Genomic DNA, 11,719 nt, shown 5'->3' on the forward strand with positions numbered 1-11,719 from the left:
TTATTTATCTGAATTCATCCTTCAGCATAAAATCCTTTTGGAAGATCTCTTCAGCCTTCGCTGATTCAATCAGAATGACTACAACTAGAAAATGATATAAAACTACAAGTTGAATATTACTGAGCCACATAAGATACTTTTTTCTCAAATCCTTTTCACTAAAGTGTGATTTATGGTCCTGCAGAGGCTCCAGCAGACCTTTCACCGTAGCCAACGTAAGTGGCCTGAAGTTTATACTTGTGTGTTGGTGTGTGCGTTGATCTCTTTAAGAGAATAGCAGGACCGACGTGTGCGTGTGTGTGTGTGTGTGTGTGTGTGTGTGTGTGTGTGTGTGTGGGGAGTGTGTGGTAGAGCGAGTGAGAGCGTGATGGTGAATATCTTCAGAGTGAGTAGTGACTCTAGAGTCATAGTGAGAGAAACAAAGTGTCTCCTCTGTTCTTTCTGACCATGGTGGGAAATCTGGAGCAGGAGAAGTTAACCCTCTCCTTGATTTCATGTTGTTTATGGAGAAGGAGAACCAGGAAATGAGTCGGGGGGGAAATGCAACGCTACCAAGCCACGGCGAAGCATCGCCGCGACGTGTAGTTACATTTTTCGGGTGGTGCGCGTCCCACGCAACTTCTAGGCAAGTCCCGCTCTACGAACCAGCCCGATTGGTTGACCTAGAGTAGTTAAGGTTAGGATAGCCGACTGGTCAGGGGATAGGACCTGAACAAATCAGGTTCCGTTACCTTGCATGGACGTCTGCCCAATAGTAGCGTGTGAATGCTATTGAAGGGCGGGTCTTGTCTAGAAGTTGCGTGGGTTCCACAATAATGCGGCTCCGGCGTAGTGTCCGTGCCTCCACGTACGTAGCCATGGCGTAGATTTTACACAGAAGCATAAATCACGCTTGACACGTGTGTGTGTATTGTTTCTAGGGGTGACACGATTCTCCAAATCCTCGATTCGATTACATTTTCGATTCTAAGGTCACGGTTCGATTCTCGATTTTTACTTCTTTTTTTTAGCACAGGTTGCTACGCCATTTTTAGACTAGACTTGTATGTAATATAATATCTGACCTTTGTTCGCAATGTACCACATTACATTGTCATATTTAAAACATTTATTAACAACATAATGTGACAATAACTTTAAAAAAAGTTTACCGACAATCCTGAGGGCAGACTCTTCGCAGCACACAGAGTTTGGTGTTAAAGCCCCCAACGTCGTCTTCCAGGCAGCGCTGTACTAGGATTAGGCAATGGTTATGGTTGAAGACGAGGGTCGCAGCGCTGCCTTGAAGGCTTAGTTTGGGGCTTAAAACACCATCGAGCCAGCACAGCAGCTGAGCAGAACGCTAGCAAAGAGGGCGACTCGGGCAGTTCGCTGACTTGTTGCTCTCTCTAATATAACCAATATAAGCTGCTCTGTTTAGGCTACAAAACGTGCACGCAGGCTGAAATTCAACCGTGCGGTTTTGTTGGGATAAAGCTATAAGCAGAAGGAATATCCGCTAGCTGCTAGGCTAACGTGCAATGGTAAACACACAGAATATGCAGGGTATATACAGAAATCCTGGAGGTAAATTCAATACCTTTTAATACCATTTTTAATACCTTCTCAATATTTTTTTAAACCAACACGCCATTGAGTTGCAGGTTTATACGGCAACATGTTTTCTAACCATTAAACAGAGTTTGAGATTTATAAAACTACATTCTCTAGGCCAATAGAACAATGCAGATAGAGAAAGTCAACAGAATAGATTGAGACGCACTGACTTTGGAAACACCTTGCGACCCTAACCCATCTTGCATTTATTTCACCTTTAGAATAAAATGAATAGATGAAATAAAATGATAAATTAAAGCAGTTCAAAGAAACAAGCATTCACTGATGCCATTATAACCACTTCAAACTAAGTGGACCTTCTTCTGAATGTACAGACACCCACATGAGTACACATAGAAATACTCCATGAGGAAAGTGAAATACAAGAAGACAGACATACATACAGACAAGCAAACAAGCATTCACTGTTTGAACTTGTGATGCCATTATAACCATTTCAAACTAAGTCAACCTGTGATCTCATGGGAAGTACTTCAGTTGAAATGCTTTTTCTTCCCCACGAGGGGAGCATACCGCTCAAAACCAGCATGAAAAACGGAGCTAGTAATGTTCACTCAGCGTTCTGTTTTGTTGTTAAACTGTGTGTAAAATGAGTGGTGACGTTAAATCACCGGTTTCAGGTAACGGCACCGTCACCGTCTATTTGCTGGATGGTTTTAAGCTAACGGTCGGTAGCTAACATTAGCAGATAAGCCCGTTGACAGCGACGTTATTGTTCATATTTCGGCACAATCAATGTTTCTGACCGTAGTAGTAGTGGTCATAGTGACTGAAAGTGTGATGTGAGATGCTAAAAAGAATCTACACGCCGTTTTCAGGTAACGTTACTTTTTGACGTTCAACACCCCCACCCCCCACTGCTGAAAACTATTCTAGAGGAAACACTGTCAACCATCACAGCATCTACATAGAGAGCTAGGAGTACATAGTAGATTTTATCAGAACTTGTTCAAATTAATTATTTAGGTAAAAGCAATGACACTTCCACACTGTTAAGAGAATGCACAAAACCACCTTACACACTGAGACCGCTAACATGTCCTTCATCAATCTGAATAACCTATCCACTTCTACTGTCCCTATACAATAGTTTCTTACCAGCTGAGATGCCACCTGCCAACTGCTCGCCCTGGAGGAATGTTTGCGCTATACTCTTCATCTGTGTGATGCACCACTCAGGATCTCTGTTCATCTTTGTGGGATACAAACAACTTGAAAACAGAGAAGAGCTGCTGCTGGCTAACAGCGGTCTTTGGAATCGGCTTTGGCCGTGACTCTGGAAGACTTGGAGTTAAGCTTTTCTTTGAGAAAAGAACAAAGAACGGCACTGAAGTCATTCCTAAAAAATGAAGATGTGTTCGGAGTTTTGCTGACGAGTTTTGCTGTTGTGCCGAAAACAGACTGCCTGCCGAAATACGACGATATGACGACGGTCATGTTGTCCTGATATCCAAACCAAGAGTAAATAAAATGTTATTTTAAAAGTTACAGTAACGTCCCATTTTTGAGCGGGGGAAATATTTGTCACAAGTTTACACGAGAAAAATATTGGACATACAGATTACATAGCCTACATACACACATTAAGGACATTACATTATATACATACACACATATGATGGATCAAGACACATACAAATGTATTCTCCGTTACTTATTAAGTGGTGAGTATCCAGAGGGATACTCCAAGAACGAAAAAACAAATTTTCGTCGAAAGGCCAACACTTTTGATGTGCAAGGTAAGAAGACGTGATGCGTTGTCAACCACCACACATTTATTAATTTATAGATAGATCAGTTTACAGGGTTCATACGTTTTGAAAAAAAACTGGAAAACTGCAAATTTCAGGGCTGGAAATTTTTTTTTTTTAACAGCATATTAATATGTGATTAATTTCAAAAAAATCGTTTAATAAATAATTATTTCACGTCTTAATCTTAACGTTCTATTCGGGAAGTGATATTACGAGTCATTCATTTTATTGTTAAAGCTCTGAGGGTAAACTTGAACACATTTTTATTCCTATTGTATAATGTCGACTGACATTTTCAGGAATACATGGAAATTTGCCAAAAAGTCATGAAAAAGTCATGGAAATGCATTGGTTAAAATGCGTATGAACCCTGAGTTTATATTTGAATGTGTGATCTGCTCGTATGCAATAACAGATCATGTTAGTAATTAATTAACAGAACTACTGCCGAAATACGACAGCACCCCACACAGTCACCGAGTAATGTTAGTGCACCAATCACATAGATTATTGTGATTTTAACGTACAGTTTCATATTTTGTAAAGGCAACTTTAGGTGTTTATATAGAATAGCCACCTCCAAAAAAGTCAGTGATCTCTTTATCACAGACCTATATATTACTTTTTTCCAAACTAATACATCTTACTATTTTTTCCAAAGACAGAAAACTCTTCTACAAGAAGAAAAAGAACACCATAGAGGTGGTGTGTGGAAAAAACCAGGGATGCCATCAGCAAACGGTTCTACTGGTAGAATGTCAGATGACATCGACACATGGGTAAATGTTTAAGGTGGCCTCTACAGCTATAATCACACTGTATGATCTCACACTTAAATACATCTAGGCTAGGTCTACTGTAATTCATCAATGTTTGAAATCTTACATAACAAAAATACTTGTTATCCCCCCCATACCACGCACACACAAACATTTCAATTCAATTCATTCAGGTGGCCCAGTGTGTGCACTGCCAGGCCAGTGGAGCTCAAATCAAGGAGGAGAAGCTTCACGCACCAATCACTGTAAGAAAAAAAATCCTATATTTTTCCTGATTAATTCACCTCGTGCCCATAGTGTCTTTTTGGTTTTTCCGTTGTCTTTACCCTTGCTGTCTTTCATCCCAACAGATGTTGTCCAGTTATGTCCTATTCCTTGTTCTTGATGTTCACCTGACAGTCACCTATGTGTCTTTTAGGTAACACATCCATTTGAGCTTGTTGGCATGGACCTGATAGGGAAGCTGACTGTGACTACAGAGGGATACAGTTACATATGTGTTATGATTGATTACCTAACCAAATGGGCACAAGCTTACCCTCTTAAAACTAAAACGGCTAAAGAGGTATCTGGCTGTATCCTCAAATTTTTTTATCAGTTTGAGGCTCCCAAGAGGATTCTTACAGACCAGGGGAAGGAGTTTGTAAATCAGGTAAAATAAAACTACTTGCAATGTAGCTACCAACAGTAATTTGTGGGGGCAAAATAAAATACCATCAGTCACTTTAAAATTCATTATTTGTAAAGTTAGAAAAATGTATTTCAGATCAACACTGATGTCTGCAAGATCCTTGGGATAAAAAGAAGCCTTTGTGCGCCATATCATCCTCAAACCAATGGTCTTGTTGAGAAAATGAATGGTACCATACAAAGGTAAGCAAAATTAGTGGGAGTTGTGAAGAAATACAGCCCCTATTGAAGTTATTTCTACACTATACCAGAGGGATTAGAGCAGAAAGTTGTCATGCACTCGGCATTACAAATCTTCCCAGCCTGCATATAGCTGCAGTTAATTATTTATGGGCCTCTTTTACAACATATATTCATATTCAACCATATATATATATATATATATATATATATATATATATATATATATATATATATATATAAATAAACTTGTAGGGCAGAGACCCGACACATGGGACCAGCATCTAGATGCTGTGATGTTTGGTCTACGGACCAAAAAACAGTCAACCACCAAATTTTCGCCATTCTATATGATGTTTGGCAGGGAAGCCAGATACCCGTCCCAGGTCCCTGAGGAGTACATGGTATTTTTTGTTGCAAGTGATTGCTTTGACTTTTTGAAATAATTTGTATTGATATGTAATACGTTATGATATTGTATACAATATTATTTTTAAAAGGTGGACAGCAGCGTGGAGAGTGCTGTGGAGAATGACAGCCCTACAGAGGACATTATTAATATTAGTGATGCCCTGCAGGCTGCTCGACACACCACTGCCACAAGCCACATCAAAAACCAAAAGACCACAAAATCTAATTTCAAGGTGGGTGACAAAGTGTGGCGGTTGAATGTGAGAAGCCAGCAGCGAAAGGGAGGAAAGTTGGAGCCTGACTTCTTGGGGCCTTTCAAAGTCATAGCTCTACAGGACAAGAGTGCTGATCTGGAAAGTGAGGGAGGTCGTGTTTTTCCTAAAATCAACACCGACCACCTGAAAATACACACCGACAAAAAGGAAAGAATACCACATAAGATCCTCAACTCCACAGGGGTAACCTCAATCTCTGCCTCGATCCCTGCCTCCACTCCCACCTCTGCTTCATCCTCCACCTCTGACTCCACAACCATCCCTACCTCCACTTCTGCTTCCACCTCTACTCCTGCTTCAACCTTGAGCTACACTGTATCAGCTACCACTGATAAATGTATGTCTTTCTTTCACTCTACAATAGTGACAGCTGATCAAACAGTTTGTCAATTTGAATTTATAGAAAGGCAATTGTTTTGGCATTATTACAATATCAGTACTTTTAGCTAAGAAGCATTGTTTCTTTTATTTACCTACATTACAAATAGGCTTAATTTCGCTTAGCAACTAATTTGGTAATGGCTTGAATGTAACAGACTTTCATTACTATAAAAAAGTTACGCACTAAAGCTTTAATGAATGTGCATTAAAGAAATATTCGTAAGTAATGACATCTATTCATTGCAATTTATGTGATGAATATTGCACTATTCAATATGCTGTGCTTATGTATTTTGTTATTTTTCCTAGGTGTGATGGATGCATGGAAAGGAAAGAATCCATACATTCTTCTTTCCAAAGTTGGGCCCTACAAACTGTTTTATGCAGATATAGCAAGAACAGCCCCAAATATGCAGTTGGAGAGTGAGATACAGGGTGTTTACATAGGGGATTTATGCAGTTATATATGCAGAAAACAGATCCTATTTGATATTGTATGTCATTTCATCTCAGGTTATTAATGCCTACTTGGAGCTCCTGGTCAAAGAGCACAATGGGCGAACAAGGGAAAAGGCAATTGCTGTCGACACGTTTGCCATGACTGATGTTTGGAATAATAAAAGCAAACTGCGTGAAGTATGTGGAGATTTTACAGTACATATAGACTCAAGTATTTATTTATGCATCTTTGAGTTAGTCCTTCCGAGCGATGTATAAATATACCTTTTCTACCCATGTTTTTCTAATTTTAGCTTGATCCTGATGTTCAAATTAATCATTGGCATTGTCAACAAGAACAACCACTGGATGTTGATGGTGAGTTAAAGTGTCATGGTAAGAAATCGTGCTTTTGAGTCTGCATTTCAATATTCCCTCTGTTGAGCCTTTTCATGTGATAGCGTAGCATGTATACAAACTTCGCAAACATCGGGATGAAAAGGGTGAAAACCTATTAATGAATGTAAAAATAGCAAGGTGTACTTTCCCATTTGTACAATAGGTTATGCTTCCATCAGAGAAGAGGTCATTGTTCCTTGATCCTCTTGGGGAAAAGGCAAAGGACATAAAACACTGTCAAGGTGTGACAAGGTAACTTGTATAACACACACACAAACACCCTGTAAAACCATGCTGTAATTTATCCTTTACATATATCTATGTACTTTATTTCTGTTTTATTAAGAGCATTCATGAGACAAAGGGGACTCAATATCTCAAAATGGTCATGCACCTCTCTCCCTCACCCTCTGCAAAAAGATGTGACATCTTGTGGAGTATTTGCATTAAAGGTTGGTACAGAGATTTAATATTAAAATGGTTGCATACAACCAAATTACAAAGTTCATCTGAACAAGTGTAAGAATCGTTGTGCACTTTAATGTCATTGTTTCATGTCTCTTGAGATTAAAAAAAAAAAACACTGTTTATGTAAACTTGTGTGATTTTACTAAACCTTTATACCTTTTAATAGATGCTTTATACTAACACAAATACACAATGTATTTAGTTTGCAGAATGCATTTTAAAAGGGCAGAGCATCTCCTTTGGATCATCAAAAAAACACATTGAGGGACTAAGAAAGGTCATAGCAACCACTCTACTGGAAAACAGCGGTATGTTGGTGACATGCTGGAGTATTGCATGGATAGCTTATTTTAGTTAAATTGATTATATAAGTCTTATAACAATAACAGAAACCTGAGCTGTTATGGTTCTTTGATTTTGTCAGATGACCTCAGTGAAGTCTGCCACATCTGTGGTAACGTGGAGGATGGCCAGGATGAGACAGTTTCCTGGGTAGCCCAATTTTGTTGTTGTCAGTATAAGATTTCAAAAGATTTTAAGAGAGAAAGCCTACGGACACTGTATGTGTTAATGTATATCTAATTCTCTTTTTCAGATATCCTGTGACTCATGTCATCGGTGGTACCACCAGCGATGTGCCAAATGTATCACTACTGACAGTGACTACATGTGTGAGGCTTGTAGTGATTTGGCTGTAGTTTGAAGTTGTGTGTGTGTGTGTGCGTGTGTTTGTGTGTGTGTCAGAACAAGTTCAGCTACATCGTTGTCTACATGTTGTGGTCATTGGATCGATGATGATCCTTCATCAGCTGCATCGAATGAACTCCAGCATTTGATGACACAGTTCATCACGGTTCATCTGCCTCTTCTGTTTCTGTGTTTCTTTACATGTGTGAGCGTATACAGCATGCTGTCATGCAACCACATTTTTAAATGTGTGTTGATTTATTGGTATGAGTGACAGGCGGCCTTATTCTGGCTCTGGGTCACCATTTGCTTGTTAGTCAAGCCCTCTGGAAGTGTCAGCGAGTCTTCGTCAGCCTCGGACACATTTTCTTCTTTTGTCCTTCATTCGTATTCACATTTTATACATTTAGCAAAGGCCAACAGTACTGTTAGTACAGTATGTAATGAAACATGTTTTCTGGTTTCTGTCCATGTTCCTACAATCTTTCTACAGCTTCCTCCTCTCCTGTATTATCCTCCTCCGTGCATTTCCATGTATTTCTGATAAAGAAACTTTGAAAACAGGTCAAATGTGACCCGAAAACAACACATAGGTGAAATTACTGAAAAAAGTAAATAACTAGACCAACAGTCATTTAAATATGTAGAAATGTAAATTATAGCGTTTTTGACATTACAGAGGTTCTTGGTTTCTGTCTGTTTGCCTGTTATGAACGTTGTTACTACTGAATTACATTGTTGGATATTTGTCATTGTTTTTTTTTTTGTGAATAAACAATAACTAGTGTGTTGGTACATATATCATTGTGAGTGCTATATTTTTTCATGGGACCTGCCGAAATGTGACTGCTAACTCAGGACAGCAACGTCTGACAATCACACAATTTGCTATACTTGCATGTTATGAGGTCTACTAAAAGTCCTGAAAAGTTTGTCTTTGTCAGCCTTTGCAATCCTGAGTTATGGGGGTGCAGTCCTTTTTTGGCAGGGGTATATGGGACCTGCTGAAATGTGACTGCCCCCCCCTTAACTCAGGACAGCAACGTCTGACAATCACCCAATTGGCTTCTGTATTTTTTTTCAAACTGTATTTTTTTCAAACTTTTCAGGACTTTTAGTACACCTCAGTCACATGTATTACATTTACATTATTACATGTTATATAGCCTACAGAACACACACACAAAGCGACGCACGGGTCTGCTCCAGAGCTCCGTGAGTTTGAGCCTGAACCATGTAGACTGTTAACGTCACGGCAACACGGGAACTTAAACTTTGTGTTGCTTAAAACAACTAGGCTAATGACATTCGGGGCTACAATAAAAACATTTGGGGCTGAAGCCCTTCAAAAGTGACCTGGTTAATATTGGTGCACATAACTATTTAGACTGACCAACATTGCCCTCTAGCGGCGTGGAGTCATATTAAGGCAGGCAGTCTTTTTTTCGGCACAACACCGATTACGGCAAAAGTTGAATCTATCAACTAGCTCCGCTACCTTCTTCGTTGCTCTGCCTGGTTGTAGCGTGCAGAGGGAATTAGAAAGACAACCGTTGATCCCGCCCCTCGGATTGAGCCCTGCCAATGGTGAGTTCCCAGACCCAACATCTGGATGTGGGTCTGGCTTGTCAGGCTAAGATAGGCTATCACCCGATGTGGGATATATAATATCACACAAACTTTACAAGATCAACTTAAATAGACATAATAACAATAAATTGACAACTCATAGTTTGCAAAAAAAAAAAAAATATATAAAAAATAATACCTCGTAAAATGGCGATTAATACCTTTTAATGGCCTTAATTCTTACTAATTTGATATACTACCTTTTAATACTTTTTAAAACCCTGCGGACACCCTGATATGGTACACACACATAGCAGAGCTCGCAAACTGTGGCTTTTTTGTCGACAACGCGAACGTTGTCAACATAACTCACTGGAAATCCAAAATACTTCCACACTTTCACACACTTCAGTGAAAGAGGAGGGGGCTCAAGTTCTGTTGATGGGTCTCCAGCCTCTGCAGTTGCCATGCTATCTTCTGACTGGCTCTAGCTAAGTTACAGGAGGTTGACTGACTCGCAGCACTTCAACACGTGTGTTTTTTCCCGCTTGACAAGCTGACCAGACGTGACATGGGGGCGTGGCAGTATCCACGATTCCATTTTTTAATTTAATATTCAAGATTGTGACTTAATTTCGATCGATTTCGATTTAAAATTGAAATTGTGACACCCTTAATTGTTTCATACCTAATTTATTTTTATTTAAGTCCGCTTAGGCTGATCTATATTTGGAGTTAACTGGCGCTAACTGGAGCTAACTGCTAATCGAGCCTTCAGTCAATGTTCTCTCCGTGCCGTACCCATTAACTGGAACGTTATTTATGCACTAAAGCCTGAATAAAACCCGGCATTTTATTAAGTTTGCTGTAAAAGTTTTAAACTACAATCCAGCGTTGTTTGAATGACAGAAATCTGTTCAAATTAGATCTTAATGAGTGCAACACGGACATGTATAGTACAAAACAGGGTGACGTTATTAAGATCCCCAAAACCCTTCTGTCTCTTTCCTCAGCCAGGCCACAGACCTGATCAACCCTCTCAGATCAGGGAAGAACTGCTCCGTCTTAACCGCCTTCATCCCTTTAGTGTCCTGCAAGAACTTCTTGATCTTATCCAGAGGATAAAGAGTTAACTTCTCTACCTGGGATGCGGTCCACTCACAATCCTCCTCCTCATCATCATCATCATCACACAGCTCCTCTAGCAGCTTTTTAGCTTTAGCATCATTCTGCTCTTTGTTAGAACTGTTTTTTCTTTTGCTGGATCTTGTAGTTCTATCCATCTCTTCAGACAGATTTTCAGCCAGACCATCATCAACCACATTTGTAACATTCTGACTGCAGCTTGTTTTATTTGCACTGCCTTTCTTTTTCCCTGTCTGTTTGTTATTTTCTGCGTTCTCATTAGACTGGGCATTTCCTTCATTAACAGTTGTATTTCCACACTCATGTTGTTCAACATTATTCTCTTTTTCCTGCGTGTCTACCTCTGTTACCTGCGCAGTTTCTGCACACTGTTGCGCACCTGCCGAGTCTGAGTCAGCCGCAGGGGGAGCAACATCTGAGTCTGAGCCCCGGAGAACCGAATGGCAGAACCATTTTAACGGGAGACATCAGCTGGCCGTACCGCGACAGCTCTTTGGCCAAATCCTCATTTTTAATAAACCGAGGTGCGTTTGAAATCGTGATTCTTTTAGCTGGGCTCACCAGCGGGAGAACCGGGGTCAAAGTATCACGGATTACAATTCCTTTCTCCACCACAATCTCAACCTTCACCACATCATCCAGGAAAATCACCACAGCCTTGTTCATACGGGAGGCAGACTTCACACTGTCAAACCCCACAACCTCCCCGACAGAACAAACAAGCATGCAAATGGAAATTATCGAGCCAATTTTTTTTATCGTGCGATTAATTGATTTATTGACTATTGTGACAGGCCTAGTCAACGGTGCTTGCATCGTTTAAGGAAACTCATATTTTAATATTGATCCAACCATAATGACCATGTTTTATCAGGCTTTTACTGAGTCAAGGTGGGTGTCCATACACAGTACGCGTTGTTTTCAC

General features: G+C 39.9%; 1 protein-coding gene and 1 long non-coding RNA gene across 3 annotated transcripts in view; one reads left to right on the forward strand and one right to left on the reverse strand.

Moving 5' to 3' along the window:
* Positions 1 to 11,719, reverse strand: part of LOC116062310 (CD276 antigen-like) — an 89,105-nt gene that overhangs the window by 3,399 nt on the left and 73,987 nt on the right. The gene's annotated exons all lie outside the window — the stretch shown is intronic.
* On the forward strand, positions 4,748 to 8,461 carry LOC118495216. Of its 2 annotated transcripts, XR_004897533.1 has the most exons (6): positions 4,748 to 4,802; positions 4,917 to 5,023; positions 5,599 to 6,903; positions 7,088 to 7,166; positions 7,271 to 7,376; positions 7,595 to 7,641. It is a non-coding gene; the product is annotated as an uncharacterized LOC118495216 (long non-coding RNA). The 2 variants fall into 2 exon arrangements; XR_004897534.1 differs by lacking the exons at positions 4,748 to 4,802; positions 4,917 to 5,023 and adding an exon at positions 7,988 to 8,461 and having other exon boundaries at positions 5,291 to 6,903; positions 7,595 to 7,884.

Source organism: Sander lucioperca, chromosome 6, assembly GCF_008315115.2.
Source record: "Sander lucioperca isolate FBNREF2018 chromosome 6, SLUC_FBN_1.2, whole genome shotgun sequence".
NCBI lineage: Eukaryota > Metazoa > Chordata > Actinopteri > Perciformes > Percidae > Sander > Sander lucioperca.